The sequence below is a fragment of the Anabrus simplex genome, chromosome 3 (genome assembly GCF_040414725.1).
Source record: "Anabrus simplex isolate iqAnaSimp1 chromosome 3, ASM4041472v1, whole genome shotgun sequence".
Classification (NCBI taxonomy): domain Eukaryota; kingdom Metazoa; phylum Arthropoda; class Insecta; order Orthoptera; family Tettigoniidae; genus Anabrus; species Anabrus simplex.
In genome coordinates, this window is record NC_090267.1 from 505,388,523 (window position 1) to 505,411,998 (window position 23,476).

Here is a 23,476-nt window from a genome sequence, read left to right on the forward strand (position 1 = left end):
ACCCAAAAAATAATAATTTAAAAAAATGTTGTTGGCTTTACATCCCACTAACTACTTTTACAGTTTTCGGAGACGCCGAGGTGCCGGAATTTAGTCCCACAGGAGTTCTTTTACGTGCCAGTAAATCTACCGACACGAGGCTGACATATTTGAGCACCTTCAAATACCACCGGACTGAGCCAGGATCAAACCTGCCATGTTGGGGTCAGAAGGCCAACGCCTCAACCAACTGACCACTCAGCCCGGCAATTACCCGAAAAAGAAAACATACTGTAACAGAATTACACTTGAAAACGAAAGAACTTAATTAAATTTTAATTAAATTTACATTTGATTTTTTTTTTTTTTTTTTTTTTTGCTAGTTGCTTTACGTCGCACCGACACAGATAGGTCTTATGGCGACGATGGGACAGGAAAGGCCTAGGAATGGGAAGGAAGCGGCCGTGGCCTTAATTAAGGTACAGCCCCATTTGCCTGGTGTGAAAATGGGAAACCACGGAAAACCACCTTCAGGGCTGCCGACAGTGGGATTCGAACCCACTATCTCCCGGATGCAAGCACACAGCTGCGCGCTCCTAACCACACGGCCAACTCGCCCGGTTTTTAATTGTTTATTAGAGGACCCGTGCTGCTCTGCAGCATTCGTTATAAATAGGTCAGATAGCTCGTCTTGATATGCCTGTCGTAGTCGCATTGTTTTACCTGCCCTTTCCAATGGTTTTATGAATATTTAATAAGAAGCGTGTTATGATATGCCGTAGTTCTTTGTCACAATTCATCCATTCTGACGTCCTCATGCTATCTGTTTGGTAAAAGTCGATTCATATATTTGCTTCTTTTATCCTGCAGTTCTTGATGTAAAGCTTGGTATTGTATCAAAAAAAGGCAACGGCATTTTTAATCACACTACTTCTATACAGAACAGTTGTCGTGCGAGCTCATAGGTTAGTCTAGAAGGAGCGTTTTTTGCCAGGCAGAGAACTTTCTTAAGATACATGGCCTTCACTCTTTCTAGTGTAGCTAGGTTGTCCTTCAATAGGTGTTCCCAGATAACGTGTAAAGCATATGTCATGATGAGGTCCATTTGTACGTAGAGTTTTTCTCTAGCAGCATGTAAGTTATTAGGAACGCTCTGCCATCTGTTGAATATATTTGGAAGATGGGAAAGGTATCACAGAGCATCTAGTAGTATTCTTCCCTGATCGGAGGAAGTGTGTACTCTCTGGCTTGACAGGAAGTAATCAAACATGGCTGCATACAATGACATTACTAAGGATGAAAATCACATACATCAGAATATTAATGACAGCGTTAGTTACCAACCTGCTAAGTACGGAAAGTATTGCAAGTTAGGGTAAGCCTTCGCCTGCAATTATTGGAGTGATCATTTAATGTTTGGTTTTATGATTACTCAAAGTTGGCTGAACTTAAGAGACCTATCAATGCCTCATGATTCACTGGCAGGTATTTCCAGAGAGAATAAAATAAAAATGAAGAAAATCGGTCCAGTAGAATGGACAGACGGATTTGTCAAAGCTATTTGTAGTGAACTCTTTTATTATATAGATTTTCAAGTATAACACTCTTACCATATGTTTTCTTTTTCAGGTAGTTTATAAATGTATTACTCAAAATCAATTTTGGTGAACTGAACAACCTAATAGTTATAAAGTAAAACAAATAATATGCCTGTCCAGGGACACCTAGCTGATTGTGGAACTTTTGGGGACCCGACCTACCTTTGAAATGACGACTCAACATACAGCTTTCTATACATGACTTTGATGCTTGCTTGTTGTTTAAAGGGGCCTAAAATCTAGGCCATCGGCCCACATCACTTTGAGGGACCATCTTTCACATATCTTCAATCTTGATGTAGGAAGTGTAAGCTAACAAGAAGACTGGATAAATACAGGTATGTGGAAGGGGGAAAATGACAAAGACAAATATACTTTAAGATGCAGTGTACTTATCCTTTTGTCTTTCCACGTTTGTTCACGTCTCCTTTTTCTGTTCTCTCATCGCAAGGTAAATTGTCATTGTGTCTATCACATCGCTGTGCCAGTACATAACCCTGATAAGTGCAAATTTTTTGTGTTTTGCTTTTGATGTACTTTAGTGTGATCTTCATTGTAAAAGTGTGAAAACTGCTCATTTTATAACATTAGGCCCTTCAAGTAAAATAAATCTGTTTTACATTGCAGTATTATTTTAAAGATGTTAAGTGCAAAACATTGTCATCTATACTAAGGTCCACGAGAGTTGGAGTCCGACGTTTAGCGCCACCAGCGAGAAAAAGTTGACTAACGCTGCTCAAAAATGGTCTGTTGCTATGGCAATGATGACAGCAATGCCACATTTAAGGAAGCTTTCAGCACGTGGGTTGGCTTGCTCTCAGTCCCTTTTGTGGCATTATTCGGAGTGGCACTGTGTGAGTTGTTGTTGCTTTATGTATTTACATGTTTGTTTTCTGAATTTTTTTTAAAAGTTAATAAGTGGCTGAATTGTACAGTTCTATTCTGTATTGAACATGTGCAACTGTTGAGTTATTGTGAGAAACTGATGATTTTGTTTATCGTTCTCTATATGCGATTTTTTATTTTACGAAATAAAAATATCACACGAGAACTCGTTTACGTATTTCTAAACAACTTTATTATCACTACGAAACTTATCCTAGGTACCGATATGTGTTGATACTCTCTGGAGTCCGTGTTCTTCTGGGGTCCTTTAGAGAGAGCCCACTCGCCGGTCCCTCCGCCTTCTTTTAGGGGTCGAGGTAATACCTTTAATTCTGACGTATGCACCTTCGTCGGCGGTATAGTTTTCAGAAGATACACACCATTTCCCAACCTTTTCTCCACCTCAAAAGGTCCGAGCCATTTTGGAGCCATCCCAGCGTGGAACTTTTGAAGCTTGTTACTGAGGGGATGGTTTCGACGAAGAACTAGTGTTCCCGGTTTGAACTCCGTTTCTTCCAGTGTATCGTTGTTCTCGGCTTCTCTCCTGGAACGCTCTTCGGCTTGGTTATGCGCCTGTTGAATTCGCTGCTGGTTCTGCACATGCCATGTATCAAGACCCTCCAGTTCCTCTTCTCGCCCATGGATGAAGTTCCAGTCACCGGTTCTCTTGATTGGACGTCCAAGAAAAAGTTCTACAGGTGAGAAACCTGTGACGCGATTAATCTGCTGTCTGATGGCCAGAAGGGACTCATGTAGGTGTTGGTCCCACTTGGTATGTTCTTTGTCACCCAAGTTAATTCAAAATATCTTCTTCAGCTCCTGATTTCTCCGTTCGGTTGGATTCGCTTGTGGGTGGTAGATAGGTGTCGTCCAGTGTTCAATTCCCCATTCTGACAAAGTTTGCAACCACTGTCTCGAAGTGAATTGACTACCATTGTCTGTGAGTATACACCGAGGATATCCATAACGACTGAAGACTTCTGTCTTTAAGAGTTGTATGATACATCCCGATGTGGCTTCAGGGATGGTGAATGCTTCCACCCATCTGGTGAATAGGCCAGTCACCATGAGGATTCCCGTTTTTCCCCGAGATGTCCTAGGGTAGGGTCCCATAAGGTCAATAGCGAGTACCTCCCAAGGTTGATGGAGTCGGCGTCCTCTCATGCTGGTACTCGCCTTCTGATTGTTCGCCTTAGTGCGAGTACAGATATCACATGCTTGGACATAGCTCTTAATTTCTTGCCGCATGTGTTTCCAGAAGATTCGTCGCCGAATCGAAGAATATGTTTCCTCTTGACCAGGATGTCCGGCTTCTGGATCATCATGATATTTATTCAAAATCCTCGTGGTTTGCGACTTCGGGATGACGATGACCGGAGAAGATCCAGGCAGATGTGAAATGTATTTAAGTATGCCGTCTTCTAGTCGAAAGTTCTTGTAGCACATCTTAAACTGAACTGGGACATATCGACAATTAGTGCTGTGTTTGCTGATCCAGGATTTCATTCGGTTACAGGACATGTCCTCAGTTTGCCATTTCCTTATTAATTCTAAATCGATCTCATTATTCCTTTGCTGGATAGCAAGAAGCACATGATCGGTTTGGGGCCTCTTAGTTGGCACAGGAATTTCTCTCTAATAAATTCGTCGCTGATACCTGCCCGTCCTCAGGATTTCTTGATAGGCTATCCGCCGCTTGATTGGTTGCCCCAGGAACGTGACAGATCTCAAAGTCAAAGTCGGAAAGGATTAAGGCCCATCGCATCAGTTTGGACTTCGATCCAGATACTTGGTTCAACCACTGAAGTGAAGAGTTATCCGTAAATAGCCTGAACTTCCTTCCCTCTAGATAACCTCTAAACTTCCCGACAGCCCACACCACTGCTAATGCTTCCTTCTCGGCTGTACAATAGTTTCTCTCGGGAGCAGAAAGTTTCCTACTGGCATACTCAATTATATCCTTGCTTCCTCCTTCTCTCTCTTGGAACAGTACAGCCCCAAGACCGATGTCACTCGCATCCGTCTGTAAGCAGACTTCCCGGTTTGTATCCAGATAGGCTAGACTTGGAGCATCACAAATAGATCTTTTTATCTCTTGGAAGGCTGTTTCTTCCCTCTGGGTCCATTTAAATGGTACGTTTTTGTTGAGGAGGTCGGTTAACGGAACAGCTTTCGTCTCAAAGTGCGGCACAAAACTACTGTACCACCCGCAGAGGCCTAAAAATTGACGTACCTGGCGTTCGTTCGAGGTCTTTCTTGTTCCTGAATGGCCCTATTCTTCTCAATTTGTCTCTCTAATCCCTTGTCCGTCAATACAAACCGAGTTTGATGCAAACTGACACTTCTTGACTTGGCAAGTAAGTCCGTGAATCCTCAGTCTTTCTAATATTCTAGCTAGGTGTTCCAAATGGTCCGAAAACGTCTTGCTATACACGAGAATGTCATCCAAATAGACCTGGCCGAATTCTCCTGTGTATCCTGATAAGACTTCGTCCATCAGACGCATAAAGGTGGCTGGAGCATTCTTAAGACCAAATGGCATGACTCTGAATTGATAAAGTCCTCTTGGGGTAGAAAAAGCAGTCATCGGTCGAGATCCTTCTTCGACTTCTACTTGCCAGTAGCCAGAGTTCAAATCGAGGGTACTGAAGACTTTTGCCCCACTCGTTTTATCAGGTGGCATAGATCCGGCATGGGGTAGGCATCTGATATAGTCTTGTTATTTACCTGACGCAGATCTACACAAAGTCGGTAATCCCCACTTTTTTTCTTAGGTAATACTATCGGAGAAGCCCATCCTGATACTGAAGGCTCAATCAATCCCTGGTTCTCCATTTCCTTGACCTTTTTTATTACAAATTTTCGTTTATCTGGGTTAAGTGGGTAGGGCCTTTGTTTAACTGGGGTATTATCCTTGCATGTTATTTTATGTTTTACCGTTGTGGTAAACCCGATTTTATCAGTGATGACCTCAGGGAACTTATTCGGTAACTTCTCAAGATCTTCCTTCTCCTCCACCCTCAACCGTCCTGTTTTCAGTTCCGCCCATACCTTGGGTTCTAATGTTTGTGACTCGAGAGCTTTATTTTCAACCCATGCCAGTCTACATCTTTTCCTATTAACAAAGAATATTTCATTAGCTGTGTAATCTATCACTACCCCATATTTAGTTAAGAAGTCATGTCCTAATATTATGTCAGGTATCAAATGTCTATGACTTCAGTGGAGCATTTGGCTTGAAGAAAAGTACCAACCCTCAATCTGATAATGTATGTGGCAAATTGCCCCTCTGACTGTTACCACCTTATCAGGACGGATAGGTTCTAAAAATTTAGCCACATTCATGCTCACAAACGAGTGTGAAGCTTGAGTGTCAAGGATAGCGATTACAGGCTTATCATCAATCGTCAAATTAATAGCCGGGTGGGGTGAACTAGGCTCATCATCACTACAGATTTGACCAATATGTTTACCTTCCAGCCAGGTGCCAGGTATCTGGAGCTTCTTCATTCCGGAACCCTCCTTCCCCCAGCTCGAACGGTCCCAAGCAAGTTTTCCGGACTTTGTTCCTTAAAATGCCCGGTCTGCCCGCAACGGTAACATTTCTTGGGTTCCCCCGCTGTTGAGGTTTTCGTTTTTGAGGAATGGTAACTCGTTTCCTCGTCCAGTTTTGCTACGATGTGACGGAGCTCTTCAAAAGTTTTTGGTTGTGCCACTTTAACAAGTGATCGTATCTTATCATGTAGCAGCTCGATTATATAAGGAACGCTCGTATCAATATTTTCTTTTTCATGGACTCGCTTAAATAGTTGGAGTTTTTGAATTATGAAAGCTCCTGCTCTCATCCCACTGGGTTGCGTTTCAGTGAGGAACTTGTTTTGGACCGACATTTGGACCGACTCCGAGTCAAATCTCTGGACGAATTCCTTCCTAAATTCCTCCCAGTCGAGGCTGAGCCCTTTTATATTCTGCCACCAAGTCCCTGCTGATGCTTTTAGTTGTTGACTGACAATTTGTAACTATATCTCCGTAGGTATATTTGTCCTACCTAGTAGAGATTCTGATGTCTTTAAAAACGCTTTAGGTCACTCTTCCAGTCTGCCATGAAATTCTGGTAGGCTATCTCTGATTACTCTGGGATCGACCGGTATCCCAAGGGAAAGGTCCCTACCTCTGTTAGGTTGACCACTGCCTACAGAAATGTTTTCCTCCAGGGTTGAAATTTTTCTCTTAACCTCGGATTCAAACTTCGTAAGTTTCTGGCCTACTTCGGTTTTAAAATGGTTGGATTCCCACTCGATTTCTCCAATCTTCTCTTCGACTTTGTTTTACTACTTTGTGTACATCTAATTCTACGCTGTTGATTTTTTCATTAATTTTTGAAATATCCTCTTTCAGATCTCTTACCAAGGAATCGATTCGGCCTTTTATCTCTTGAGCCTGGGCCTCTATTTTCCCTTCGAGTTTTTCAGATTGTGTCCCAATCAAAGTAGTTAGTTGCGTAAGCATAATGCCTACCCGGTCGTTGGCTTCCTTCCCCGAAACGACTTCAAAATCGAAACTGCCTGGGTCTTCCTCATTTTCTATCAGATCCTGGCGAAGCCTCTCTTGTAGTTCCGACTTGCTCCCAGCCATCGGTAACCCTCGGTATATCAGTGCCTTTCATAAAATCACTATGGTCATTTGATCAATTTTCATCGTTAAGTTTCGGAAGTCCCGTCACGGTCGCCAATTTATCGTTCTCTATATGCGATTTTTTATTTTACAAAATAAAAATATCACACGAGAACTGTATTTCTAAACAACTTTATTATCACTACGAAACTTATCCTAGCCTCGTCAAACTCTCTTTTAAAACACCACAGTCCTAACCTTATTTCATTCCTGCCAGAAGAAAAAAACAACCACTCCTCAAAAACAATCTACAAAGAAAATATACATGTTTCACATCAGAGACCTAATGGTGATGTTTCTGGCGCCATATTGGACGTCTGAGTGTCTGTTGCAATGTTACAAGTCGTCAGAGCGAATCCTTTCCACTGGACCTACTCATATACGTTCGGTGATAATATTTTTATACAAAATATGATTATTGAAGGTTTTATCATGATTAGGATAGCTGTCCTACGACATGTTGGCGAATATGAAATCTATATTTATCAGCAGTTGCGTGTTCTGTCATAAATGTTGGAATTATTGACACGAGCTTAGGAACGGCTCAAAGTTTATTCAATTGCATTAGGCCTACATGTTTTATTAAAAATTCAGCCGGTATGAAAGGGTGATTTGCCGCAGATGAAGGTAACTATGGCAACGCAGCCTACTTCGTAGTTACTGCTTTCGCCACTTCAGACTCCAACTCTCATGGGCCCAACTATACAGATGCATCAGTTTTACATTGAAAACTGAAACAGAATTCATTCATCTTCAGTGCAAGATCATGATATCTGCAATGGTCACGGTTTTGCGTGGGCACTGTTTAGAATCTTTAGAAAACTTAAAATCCCTATTTCTCACAAGATATTCGCAGATATCGTAGTCTTGCACTCATACGGCGATCTAATGTATTCCTATTTATGACCCTATCTTATTATACTGAAGTATGAGTGGTGCAAAGCACAACTAGTGTGTCTGGATTATAATGAAAACTGCTACTGATAGGATCAGTTGTGCTACAATAGCAAAATCTAGCCCAGCAAGGAAAGCCATAGGAAGTACCTTACTCCTTACCCTGCTCGATAACTACATAACCCTTTGTGGTGCTATGTGAGGATCCAACCTGCCTCTTTAACAGATACATGGCTGATTCTGTCATTTCTTTGTTCCTTTCAATTACTCATACAATACCTTTTTTTAAATATCGTGAGGGGTATTAATCAAAGATCAAGCCACACAGCACTTACGAGTAAGTCATGATAATTAAAAGTACAACATAACACAAAATAGAAAGGACACAAGCTTAGCAATTTTTAAATAAAGTTAACAAGTTAAATAATTGTTACCACAAACTATGTTTGCCTACATGAATTGACATCCAGTGCTGCATTACAAAAGCCCGGCCCAATACCATTCAATATGTGACATGCGCCTGGGCTGAGTTAGGGCCTGGATTATTATTTCCAATAGCCTGTGCACAAATGTTTGTAAAATACAGGACCATGGCCTCTTGCAACTTGTAGCAGGAGGAAATCCAAGAGCCCTAACAACAGAAATATCATGCACTGCAGATCAGAAGAGCCAATGCCAAATTAACTATCAAAATCAAAAAGGAAAATAGTACTACCAAGAGAAAGCAAAATAGCTTAAGCCCTACTTTCTCACCAAATGAAAATCACCACTCAAATTACTGTACCGATCCTTTCATGCACTTATCCTTTACCTGTTCAGAGAGTAGTTTTTGTAAGTTACAGGATTGTCACAATGGTGTGTAGTATAAACATTTTTTAAAATATTACATCACTTGTCAAAGACCTACAAAATGAGACAGAAGGTAACAAATGCGAGAGAAACTGACCTCTGAATATAACACCAGATTTTGAATAAATTATCTCATTATTTACAATGCAATGATACGAAGTAGGGACAATGATCTCGAAGTTAGATGCTTTGAAATAACAATCATCGTTGTCATCAACAATACTGTACAAACTAGACAAATAAACAAAAGAAATCTTCATAATAATTAATTCTGTGTTCTAATATAGTAAGTTTCTTGCCTTCCCTTGTTCCATTCAAAACCTTTTGGTAATATTTACAGTGATAAGTTTTGAAGATTTAACACAACCATTACACTGATAGATTATACTGGAACATCGTATTAAGAATTTCCCAGAGGGTCTTTAATGTTGAGAATGAGAAACATGTTTTAAGACATTTTGTAAATCAACATGAAAAAAAAATCCGGAGTTACTTGTTATATGAATGAAAAACTGTTTCCTTAAATAAAACTCAACACTAGGAAAACACAGACTCTTAACGAACACAGACTGTACACATTATCCACCACATCTTAAGCAATTATCATTCAGTCCAGTGCAACATCATTCTCCAGTATAAGTTACTAACTATTTTGTCAATAACCTTGCACCATGCAGAGCCAAAATTTGAAACAACAAAAAAGGAAATGGTATAGTAAAATATTCCCTTTCTAAGTAGCTGAATATCCTTTGCTCATTACAGGCCCAAGTTTATAAGGTAGGTATAAAATGACTGAAGGTACATCTGGCTCAACTCTGAGAACTTTGATAATATTACATAATTGTGTCTATAGAAATGCCAATTTTAATACTATTTGTTTCGACAATTAAGGTAGACTTTATTAAGCCAATTTTTGCATTTTCCAAGTGTGGAGTACGGGAAATTCACTGTAGGAGAGGGAGGTGAAAGGACAGGAAGGTAATGAAAACTTAAAACTCAGGTCATGAAAACTCACAAGAATGGAACACAGTTAAAGAAAACTAAAAAAACTCTTAACCATACCTCAATCTATCTGTATTCATAATCTAGCCTATTAATGCAAAGAAAACTGTTCTAAAGTCATCCACTTAATCAAAAAGAATAAAAATTAATTCCACATAACTCAAAGGCAACAAGCCTTTAAACCCATACAACATTCATTCCCATAAAAAATATATCCTACTAAGTCATAAAATTAAAAAATCAGAAAAATATTGCCCACCAACAAACACGTAATGTTCAATGACCTTACAAACATATGCCTAAAGTACTGTTAACTTCCAGAAGAACAGAATTTTTTATTCATTCTCTTTTATGCCATGTGCTACAGGTAAAATCATTCCTACACAAAAAGCTTACTCTGGAAAAATCTACATCGTAAAGCAGATATTTTCTCGCTTACTATTTATTTCACGTAGACCTAACAAGTTTTCAAATCTAGGGATTTAACAAAATTCTTGGAAAATTCTTACGACAAGAAAATTGATAGAAAAAATTCTACACCACAAGATAAAAGGCATATTACAAAGATAGCAAAAAATACTCTGAAAAAACTTCAATACCTAATATCATTATTTGTTACTATTTGCTTTATATCGCACCGACACAGACAGGTCTTATGGTGACGATGGGATAGGAAAGGCCTAGGAATGGGAAGAAAGCAGCCGTGGCCTTAATTAAGGTACAGAATTTTTTACTCATTCTCTTGCTTGGTATGAAAATGGGAAACCACGGAAAACCACCTTCGGGGCTGCCGAAAGTGGGGTTCGAACCCACTATCTCCTGAATGCAAGCTCACAGCTGCGCGTCCGTGACCAAACGGCCAACTCACCCGGTATACAGTACCTAATATCAATATTAACCCCAGTAAAAAATGATGGTAAAAATCACATATGTCAAATGCATGTCAGGTTTTATTTTATGGGCTCGGTCAATACCTACAATGGGGATCATATTTTACATACCTAGTTTTATGCCTGTATCTGTTTTAAAATTTTCACATGTACTTTAAATACATAACAATCCCACAAAAATCACATATGTAAAAACTGAGCGAAGTGGGGGGAGAGGCTTTATAAAAAAATTACCTTCAGTATTTGCTATCCTTGTGATTATAAGCCATGGGACCAACAGTTTTAAATTAAATCTGTACAATGGTATGACTTTCCTAGACCATGATTTGAGCACTACCACTGAGTTATCATGCTGACCTACAGCAATAAAAAAAAAATTAAAAAAGGTTACATTCAGTTATTAGGATTCAGGTAGGGTGCTGAAAGAACGCTTCAGAAATTATAAATAAAACTGAACACAAAACCTATCAACAAGACCTTTACTTGTTTATAATAATTATCAAACCAATAGAGGCCAGGAATAAAACATAAAAAAAGTAAATCAACATGAGTGGGTGGTAATGCACCGATCAATGCAATATTCTTATCAATGTTTTGTAATATAAATAGAAACTGCTTTATGAGATAACTCCACCTGAAACTGCATGCACTTCATAACAAATTATCACCAAGAACCAAAGTATACACAACTTGTAAAATAAGCGGAAGATATAGGCTAGAAAATAGAAGCTGACAATAACATGTGTCAACTCCCCAAAAGCTTAAACTCTTTTGAAATCAACACTAACCAACTACTTTAATATGCATAATGCCTTTACACTACGACTCAAATGCAGATTCCTCAAAAGCATGATTCGTCATGATAACGATAGATCATAACATGAAAAAATTTATCATCTGGGTACCGTACATTCCTTCTACCTTAAATATCTAGCACTCAACGATAAAAAAGTTTTTTCATGAAAGACTAATCCATAAAAATACAGACTACTAATATACAGCCATGACAGCCAAAATAATATAAAGTGCTTCATTGAATTACTTACATCAGCTTCCTCACATGCAGCCTCCAGGCTTTGCATCGTTATCGTCTCGGATTATCAACATTCAGGTGACCAGAGGCAGACGAGCAGCGCCACTCATAGCAGAGATACGACTGACACAACCCTACACGTCAAAGAATCAAGAATAGAATAAGTACATGAAATTTACAATTCACTACTATAAAGTTTGCAAAATGGAATTTACAAATTTTTAAAAGAATTAAAAGGCTAATTATAATTACACAAGATTGATATGAAGTATTGAAGTTTTCAATATACTGACAGATATGTCCCTGAACGACAATTTCTTACATTTAATGTTAATCTACACGTGAAAGAAACCACAGAAGTACACGACTCTACTGGACACCATAACAGAAATGCAATCACCCACATTAACAATGCACATCACTTATTTTGAATACTACATTGTAAAAGTTTATAGGAAGCACTTAATGGACAAGAAGGGACACGTTAATGGACTAAAATACACTGGAGGAAAAAATTAACATCACACTTCACACACCATTATACATCATTCATGAATGACAGCTTCAGGTGCAACTGACAGGCTCGAATGCACACTGTTCCTACATAAACAGAACCAATCTAGTAACACACTATTTTTCATGTCGATATAATATTCTAAATGAATAAAGCTTCCATCAAGCATGACAATTTCTAGACCATCATAACCCTACCAAGACTTGAATCCTGTATGTTACTTGCAATGTTATATTACACATCGCTCAAAATCCACAATGCAATTATAGAGTAAAGATGTCACTTTGTAATTCTTCTGTCACAGCGAAATTTCATTTATAGTCCCGTCACTACAATCTGACAAGTGGGTGATCCTATTTTGACACTGAACCTTGAGAGAAATAGTGCTCAGCACTTGCTTTAAAACACACTGACGAGATTCCATATTACCGCTTTTACTTCAGAATTACTCAATAACACTCTCGTTATTCATTAGTATAAAAAAATAATCCATATACAGTAACACGATTTTACATGTCCCACCTTACGGCTGTCTGCTCTAGTAGTCCTACGGACGGCCATCAGCTGCCCGCAAAGAATGTACGGATTCTAACCCCAGTCTTCAATCACGAGATCCAAACACCGCACAATTTTCAATACTAACATGTAGTACAGTCCATTATCTGTTATTATGATCCATATAAAACTAACAAACTTCAAAATTATGGTTACACGTGAAATTTTATCCGAAGAATATCCAGTTTACAAACATACTGGGGCTTAATACCAATGCCCTCTGCCGGGAACAGTAAATAACAAAATTACTCTCCGTAACAATTTGAGCATTAAAGCTCCATCTCTTGAATGAAAATATCATTAAGTTGATCTTTTGAACAAATCCTATTGGTTGAAAATATGCTCTTTAAGAGTGGCGGCAAAAAGGACTTGCCTCTTTCACGTTGAAGATAATTGTGGTTGGGAAAAATGTGTGAGCATTCTATACTGCGCGGAAACAAAATAACAATCACACAGCTGTAATTTATACTGCCATCAAACGCTTTATGCTCGTATATAAACAGTAAAAAGAAAAAATCCCAAATGACTATTGCCTATATGTAAAATTCAAGGATGGCAATTGTTAAGTTGTTGATACAGTACCGCGAACTAATTCAAAATAAAGGTATTTCAGGAAGTTATCTTCATTCTAATAATTGGAAAATAATTTATTGTCAGTTATAATTCCTCAGGTATTAATGTCTCACAAAGTGTTAAGCTTTTCATTAGCCTATATGCTGAAATAAATGAGTCTCTTCTTTCATCTGCAGAACAAATCTATTTTGGCTCTTCAAGGTACAGAAAGATGTTGGAGGAACTATAGGATAGTGTTCTCACACCAATTTTCTTCAATATGTACACTAATGATCAACCTATTGGACAGAATATCAGATATTTTATATTTGCTGATGATCTTGATGTTGGAGCCCAGTCCAGATCATTTTGAAAGTAAAATACTGGTTGCAGAATTACCTCAGTGAATTGTTCAAGTACTACAAGGACATTCATCCTGGTTCCAGACAAAAAGTCCAGCAAGATAGTGCACTATGTGCATTATTCATAATCATTGTCATGGATGACATAATGAAGAACATCAAGGAAACCTCTAGTGAACTTAATACAATAACTTTCCTTTTTTTTCCTAATTGCTTTACGTCACACCGACACAGATAGGCCTTATGGTGACGATGGGACAAGAAAGGCCTAGGAGTTGAAAGTGGCTGTGGCCTTAAATAAGGTACCGTACCGCCCCAGCATTTGCCTGGTGTGAAAATGGGAAACCACGGAAAACCATCTTCAGGGCTGCCGACAGTGAGCTTCGAACCTACTATCTACTGGATACTGGCCGCACTTAAGCGACTGCAGCTATCGAGCTTGGTACAATAACTTTCACTGATGATGTCACGATAGGGGAAGAAACTGAGAAATAGGTAACTTACAATGGACTCAATGAATGGAACATTAAGTTCCAGAAATTCAATCTGAAGATAAAAAAAGTAAACTCATGCCCTCTAAGCAAAGCCAATGTCAATAAATAGAGAGGGAGGACCAGCAAACATCATGCTAGGAAACCTCCCACTGGGAAATGTGGAATACTTTGCATAAATCGGCATTGTAATTTCTCGGAACACCCTAGCCACAAAGGAGGTGGCAAGAGCTCTCACTTTTAGCAGCAAGTACAAACACTCCTCTGGGACCCCAAAGTAGCAAAAAAAAAACAAAGCTGGTGATTTTCAATCAATAGATAATATTGATCTTAACCTATGATATTGAAACATGCACCCTCGCTAAGAAGGACTTGTCAAGTTTACAGGCATCTCAGACGTACTTCCTGAGGTCCACAACTGAACAAGAAACAAATGAAAAACTGGACAAGTTAAGGAATGACATGTTGAAAAAGGAAGCTGGGATTGAGACATCATTGTTACATTGGGTCAGCATGTCCAGATTGAGGTGGCTTGGGCATGTAATGAGGATGGAGCCTACAATGACAGTCAACATCCATGGCTGTGACAATATGGAAGTAGCTGGGGTATGGGTAGTGCTGAGTAATGAGTGTTATGAAAGGTGCTGCTATAGGGTCAGTCGTGCTGCAATAGTACTTTCTGACCCAGTGAGGAAAGCAATGGCAAACTACCTCACTCCTCATCTTGCCTAGTATGCCTCATTTTGGTGCTGCCATTTATTTTTTGGGGTTTCCTTATGTTGACTGGGACTTTGATGGAAGCTACACTTTACTCTGGCTTGTGCCAAGAGATGGATGCAAAAGTACTGTATCCATCAAGAAATGACAGCAGGCAGTTTTATAGGTAGATCTGCTATAATGGAATGCAATCTTTCAGGTTCTCTTTTGTTGGTTGGAATCAAACCCGTGAAATCATGGGTCGGACACCACCACTGATCTCCCGAGGAAGCTAATAAACCAGTGTACGATGGGTATGACCGCTGTAAAATTCAGCATTTGTATTTAATAATAATGTTGCATGGCATCTGTATAGGCTTGGTGGTGTCCTAATGAGGATAAAATGAATGGCAAAGACATCATAAATATCCAGTCCCCAAGCCAGGGGAATTAACAGTATGAGGGGGTTGATTCTGAAAATTGATCCAGGGCCATCGGACCAAAGGCAAGCATTCTATCCATTCAGCCACAAAACCAGACTTTAATGTGCTAAACCTTAAGCTACCATCTCCACTGATCAGGGGTTGTGGATTGGCAGTAGCTTGTGAAACAGCCTTCACAACAGATTCTCTCTGGGTAGGGTAGTGTAGAGATCGGGCCAGCTAGGAAGACGTCTGGGAGCGCATGCGCACTTTGGACTATCCCATGTAGCGCATCCCCTCGTAACAAAGCTCCTGCTTTAAGGACAGTTCAGTACATAACTTTACACTCAGCTGTCGCGCGGTCCTCTCTAATTTCTCGTTGTGTAGTATCTGTCGTTAGTGATGGTGTGCGTTAGGCCTATCTGTGACAGTATGGAAGGCGTTAAAAGTAGCCTGTATCATAAGGTGCTAAGAGTCAGACTTGTGCAGCAATCCTGAACATTATAGGCTTTATGGAAAATGAGGCAATGGAAGAAAAATTTGTGATAGACTGTAAGAAAGTGCAGGAAAGAATAGCAGCATCTGTTGGAATGTCAGAAAGTTCTGTGGCACGGATTAAGAGCGAAAAACAAAAAGCGATAGACTTAGGAAAACGTATGGATAGTCTGTTTGAAACACCAAACAAAAACAGAATGCGCACAAAGAATTTTACTGGACTGGACGACTTTAACGAAGGTGCCGTACGTCGCATTGTTAACAATTTTTATTTAGATGAAAAATGTTTACCTACAGTTTCAAAAATTTGTGCAAAGTTAGTTAAAGACTTAAATTTCAAGGGATCCAATACTAGTGTCAAGCGAATCCTTCGATCATTAGGATATCATTGGAAACAGACTAACACTAACAAGCGCATCCTAATGGAAAAACATGACATAAAATAAAAAAGATTTTTATTTGAAGGAAAAAATTGCCCAGTATCGGGCCGAGGATAGGCCTATAGTCTACACGGATGAAACCTATATACATACGTTCCATGTATCCAGCAAAGGCTGGTCTGATAATTCAATATCCGGTATATCAGCGCACATGTCAAAAGGAAAAAGACTTATAGTTGTACAGGCTGGTGGGTAAATGGGTTTCGTTAGGCAAAGATCATCATCATCATTAGTCGTTGTGCTCATTACTGAGCGTCGTGACCTCATAACTCCATCATTTCCTTGTTGCAACCTTGACAAGATGTCTCCATCCAGAGCGGTTTTCACATTTCGTTAGTATGACCTGAAGTGGTAGGCCAGTGATCTTCTTCGCCTGATCTATCCATCTGCTTGCTGTTCTTCCTCGTGGTACATGTTTCACCTGACCAAATAAGTCTACATAAAATCATGTAGATAATAACCACATTAAACGTGGAAAGTATTGAATAGGTGGTTTTTTATTAAATTATCCTTGATATCTTTGCCTAACGTCATCTTCAATACGGAACAATAATGAGAGTTGTTACTTGTAAATGGGTTTCACCAAGAACTCTCTGCTAATCTGGAAGTCTGCCAGCAAGAGTGGCGACTACCACAATGACAGGAATAGTGACAATTTTTTAAGGGGGTGAAAGATATGCTTATTCCTAATCTTCCACCTCGCAGTGTACTTGTGATTGACTACGCGTCATATCACAACAAGGAGGTAGATCGTGCTCCAACCTCCAGCTCACGTAAAGTGACGCTGATCTCCTGGCTAGTGAATGGTGGTGGTGATTATTGTTTTAAGAGGAAGTACAACTAGGCAACCATACTCTATATAACACTAATCAGAGAGAATAAATGGAAGGGGTCCGACACTTCGAAAAATGAAGGTATCGGCCAAAGGAAGACAAGGGCCATGAAGGGCGTGAACATGAAAGACGCCCTAGCCCTCGCAAACCTAATAGCGTCGGGGTCGAAAAAGAACAAGAGTTGACCAAGTGAGGTCAGATAGGATAGATGAAAGTGAGGAGCCTGGCACAAGTAAGTGGAAGTAATGCCAGGATTCAGGTAAGGTCCCCGTGGTCGCCAACCCACATTCCAAAGTTCAGAGCCCCTGGGGCCCCTTTTAGTCGCCTCTTACGACAGGCAGGGGATACCGTGGGTGTTATTCCACCGCCCCCACCCACAGGGGGATGGCAAGTGAATAGGAATATTCCACACCGTGAGACGAAGTACAAACACAAGCTTTATGAGCTTATCAAATTGCACAAGCCAGCACACAAAACCTACGTCCTACTCATGGAACAGTACGGACACTCGGTCCTTCGACTGCCCCCATATCACCCTAAATTAAACAGTATTGAAATAATGTGGGCAAAAGTGCAGAACTGAGTATTTTCTCACAACATCACCTTCACTATTGACGACGTACGGAAACTCGCTAGACAGAAATTCGCGTCAATATCAGCCAAAGACTAGAAGCGTAAATGTGAACACACAAAGAAGGTGGAGAAAGACTTCATGAGGGATGAGGAACCATTTGACATTATAGAGTCCTTTGGGATCCAGCTGGGAGCCGACAGCACGTCATCCAGTGATGACGACAGAAGTAAATGAAATGGAAATGGCGTATGGCTTTTAGTGCCGGGAGTGTCCGAGTACAAGTTCGGCTCGCCAGATGCAGGTCTTTTGATTTGACACCCGTAGGTGACCTGCACGTCGTGATGAGGATGAAATGATGATGAAGACGACACATACACCCAGTCCCCGTGCCAGGGAAATTAACCAATTAAGGTTAAAATTCCCGACCCTGCCGGGAATGGAACCCGGGACCCCTGTGGCCAAAGTCCAGCATGCTAACTATTTAGCCATGGAGCCGGACTTGATGACAGAAGTGATAACGGATGACTCATTGGAAATGAAGAGCTGTAGTGGACATTATAAAACTAGTATGTGCTAATTTTGTGAATATAGTGTCATTATTTTATTATTTATTATTTCAAGTGCAATTCAAGTTATCTTTGTATACATACGTTGTTGCCTTTGGCTCAGCATATATAGACCCTTTATTGTGTTTCTTTTTATGAATTTTTTTTGTACCTGAGAACAATTATATAATTATATGTCATATCATTAAGTCACATTTCTTATCTCACAAGAGAGCAACAAAATATTGACATTAAGGAGCTAGGGACAAACGATGATATAGTCTAACACTGCTTTCTCGCCTTATTATTATTATTGTTATTATTATTATTATTATTATTATTATTATTATTATTATTATTATTATTATTATTATTATTATTATTATTATTATTATTATTATTATTATTATTATTATTATTATTATTATTATTATTAAAATCACAGTAAGTAATGTGAATACTTCAAGCAAACATGCACAGGAGTCAAACAGCTAACGATCTTATGATACAGCTGATTTACGAGATGGAAGTAGACATCGTTATTATTAGCGAACCATATCAAGAGAGGGACCATCCAGGGTGGTTTGTGGATAACCTTGGAACAGCTGCAATTTGGATACCAGATCTAGGAAAAGTCCCAGTAACACAGCATGGATGCGATGACGGTTTTGTTTGGGTACAGACTGGGGGAATCACTATTGTAAGCTGTTATTTTATGCCAAATGAATCTGTTTTCAACTTTCAGATGAAACTTGATGGTCTTAAGGATGTAATACGCAGAATGGAAAAAAAACTAGTGGTCGCTGGTGACGTAAATGCTCAAGCGTTGGAATGGGGCATGCCACAAGGACTCCAGGGGACATTGTATAATGGAGATGGCAGCCAGAACGGGTTTTTTGGTCAACAACATTGGAAATGTGCCAACATTTCGACGGCCAGGATGCCAGGAAACAATACCGCATGTAACCTTTTCATCAGAGGATATTACGCCTAAGATTTCTGAATGGCAAGTGATTGAGAACTACACGGGGAGCGATCACCAATTTATCATCTTTCGACTGCTCCAAGAATCTCCTCAAGAAAGAAACATCTTGCGCAGGCCAGCACGGTGGAACGTAGCCGGTATCGACAAGGAAACATTCATTGATGTAATACGGAATGGAATGGAGAACATAACTGAAAAATGTTCTGCTCATAGAGGGAAAGAAGCAGCTGGTGTATGTGTTGAACTCACTATGCAGCTAATCCATCAAGCATGCAACGCCTCAATGCCCTGAAGGACACCGCGAAATAGCAAGCGCCCAGCGTACTGGTGGACCGAAGAGATTGCTGAACTGAGAAAGAATTGTCTGCGACTTTGACGCAGGGCTCAGAGGATGAGAGGCAGTCAAGAGAATACCTCAGTCACAGCGGAGTACAAGTCAGCGAAGAAGGAACTCCGTAATGCAATCAGAAAAAATTTTCAACCTCAAGTGCGGATCCGCAAACAATTAAACAAATTGTGGATACACTATTCCCAGACCATCTAGAGAGGATTGACTGTGATGACGAAAAAGAACTGGATGATATACCCCTCTTCACTGTAGAAGAGCTGAATAGAGCTATTAGCTTTCTTAGAAACAATTTAACTCCAGGACCAGATGGTATACCTACAGAAGTGCTAAAGATAATAGCAGAACTATGTCCAGAACTGTTGCTGAATATGTACAATCATTGCCTGCAAACGGGTGTTTTTAGTCCCCGATGGAAAATGGCTCGTTTAGTTCTGATCAGCAAAGGAAAACTTGGTGGTTATAGACCTTTATGTATGCTGGACACAGCTGGAAAAGGCCTGGAGGAACTTCTGCAGCCCAGAATCCTCTCAGCAGTTCAACTAGCAGAGGATCTATCTGTTCGCCAACATGGATTTCGGAGAGGACACTCGACGCTAGATGCAGTGTGGGAGGTGGTGAATACAACAGAAAGGGCACAAATGGGCAACCATCATTCCCGTAAATTGACACTTCTTGTGACCCTGGATATGAAGAATGCCTTCAATTCGGCAAGATGGAGCGACATGTTGGTAGCTCTTGAGGAAACGCCCCAGGGGCTCTGAACTTTGGAGCGTGGGTTGGCGACCACGGGGCCCTTAGCTGAGTCATGGCATTGCTTCCACTTACTTGTGCCAGGCTCCTCACTTTCATCTGTCCTATCCGACCTCTCTTGGTCAACTCTTGTTCTTTTCCGACCCCGACGCTATTAGGTTTGCGAGGGCTAGGGAGTCTTTAATTTTCACGCCCTTCGTGGCCCTTGTCTTCCTTTGGCCGATACCTTCATTTTTCGAAGTGTCGGACCCCTTCCATTTTTCTCTCTGATTAGTGTTATATAGAGGATGGTTGCCTAGTTGTACTTCCTCTTAAAACAATAATCACCACCACCACCTCTTGAGGAAACTTTCAAGCTACCACAATATCTTATGCGCATAATGAGAGATTACTTCAAAGATCGCACTCTGTTGTATGATACGGAAGATGGAGAAAAGGCAAAACGCCTGACGGCTGGTGCAGCGCAGGGATCGATATAATGTATGATGGTTTGTTACGTTTGGAGATGCCAGAGGACACAAAGCTTGTGGGCTATGCTGATGATGTGGCCGCCTTGATAGTAGCTCATAATGTTGAAATAGCTCAAATCAAACTGAACCAGGTGATGCGGCGCATAAAAGAATGGATGATGAGCCACAGTCTAACATTAGCCGAACACAAAACGGAGATAGTTCTTCTGACGAGGAAAAGGATCGAAACTCTTGTACCAATGACTGTTGGAGAGTTAGTGATTGAAACATCTGTGAGCACAAAATATCTAGGAGTGACACTTGACTCTAAGCTCACATTCTGGAATCATATTCAGAGAGCGACAGACAAGGCAGTAAAATACATGACTGCACTTAGCAGACTAATGGGAAATATTAAAGGTCCGAAATCCAGTAAACAACGTCTTCTCATGTCGACGGTTCAGTCAGTGCTCCTATATGGCTCTGAAATCTGGGCTGAATCTTTGAGATTTGCTTGGTATGGGAGAAGGATAGCTGCTGTACAACGGAGAGCGGCTTTACGTATTGCATGTGCATACCGCACGGTTTACGGACCTGCAATCCTCACGATGGCAGCAATAGCCCCAGTAGACCTACTTGCATTGGAGCGACATGAAATCTGGCGTACCCAAGGAGAGCTGGGAAAGAAATGTGCAAAGAAGCATGCCTTCAGTCAATGGATGAGGCGATGGCAACTCAGATGGGAAAGTGACCCTCGAGGCAAATGGACCAAGCGACTGATACCATGCTTGGATATCTGGGTTGAAAGGGCCCATGGTGAAGTAAATTACTACCTCACGCAGCTTCTAACAGGCCATGGATATTTCCGGAAATTCCTGCATAAAGTGGGCAGAGCGAGTGACGCAGCATGCATATACTGTGATGATATTGACGATGTATTTCACACCTTTTTTGTATGCGGCCATTGGACAATTCAGAGAAGATGTGTCGAAACTGAACTAGGAGAATTGACAACAGATAATATTATTTCGGTGATGCTGCAAAACCAGGAATCCTGGGATCGCGTGGCAGTGTACGTGGAGAACGTCCTTCATCAGAAGAAGAAGAATTTGGAAGCATATGAACGTTCGTAAAGGAGAAATGAATAAAGAAGACGTCTAAAAGACAAAGCATGATATCACCCTGAAGTAATGTGAGAGCGGTTCCGGGGTGATGATACACATCGTGGAAAAAGGGTGTGTGGTTTTTAGTGGGTAAGAATCCCACACACTTGTGGAGTGCGGACCCTTCACAAGTGTCTTTTGAAGATTTTCCACAATCCCTCGTAAAAAAATTATTATTATTATTATTATTATTATTATTATTATTATTATTATTATTATTATTATTATTATTATTATTATTATTATTATTATTATTATTATTATTATTTCGTTTCACCCTCTTTGGGGTGCGTTGAATCAATTCTTTTCCTGTGTGTTTTTCTTTTGTTAGTGCCTGATATTTCTTCATTCTTTCTGATCTTCGTTTCCGCTCGTCTTCCGAGATAATAAGTTTGGCTTTAAATGTAGATTTGTTTTGGAACCTTATATTTTCTTCTTTAGTTATTACTTTAGCTGTTCGACCGAATAGTGAATTTTCTGTATTTTTAAATTCTACCAGGTCTTTTTCAGTTTCTTTAAACCAGTTCAGTGTTGTTTTGGGTTACGGAAGAAGTCAAAGATTTGTTCGGTTAATCTATTAGAGTTCATTCTGAGGAGAAGATGACCATAAAAAAATATCTTTCTTCGCATTGTATCTGAGAGTTTTCCAATTTTCTTGTAGTGTGTTTCATTCTTGATGTATATTATCTTCTTCTTCTTCTTCTTATTATTATTATTATTATTATTATTATCGAGTTATTTTACATGACATGGCTCAGGTTATGAAGCCTGGTGTTACAGCAAACCATATTCTATGCTGCACATCTTCAGCATCGAAAGTTAATTTTATATCAAATTGTAATTTAAAATATGGACTACGCAAATTGATATACGAAAACGATTTTGACAGCTACTATAATAAGGGGTTAAATTATGTTCTAACTCCTTAAATCTATCTGTCATCTGTAACACTTCTAAATACATTCATTTCAGCTAGGTATGTCTGTAATTTACAGCTGGAAGGGAATTCCACTAACTGAAAATCTGCGGAGTGTTAATTGTCAGTTACAACAAATATTTCGGGTCAGCTGTATGTCGCCACAACACTGAGCGAGAAGGGGAAGTCAGCGTTCTCGCTCCCATGGCTCTGCTTTCTCACTCGCACACTTCCCCTCACCGGATGTCTTCCTAGCTGGCCCGATCTTTACCAAAGCCCTCCACCTTACCTGCCTCTTCTGAATCCATACTGGTGTTCTGCCAATTTTCCCTCTACTCTGTCTCTTATTCATCTATCCAAGATTCATTCAAGGATCTTAGCTGTATGAGGTATCAGTGCCACTCCTCTGTAATTTTCACATTGCTTCCTGTCTCCTTTCTTGAAAATTGATATAATGACCCCTTTCGTCCACTCTTTTGGAACAGCCTTTTCTCCATATCACTCTGACGAGTCTATACAACCACTGTATACCAACTGCTCCTGCTGCTATTATCATTTCTATAGTGACTTCATCAATTCCA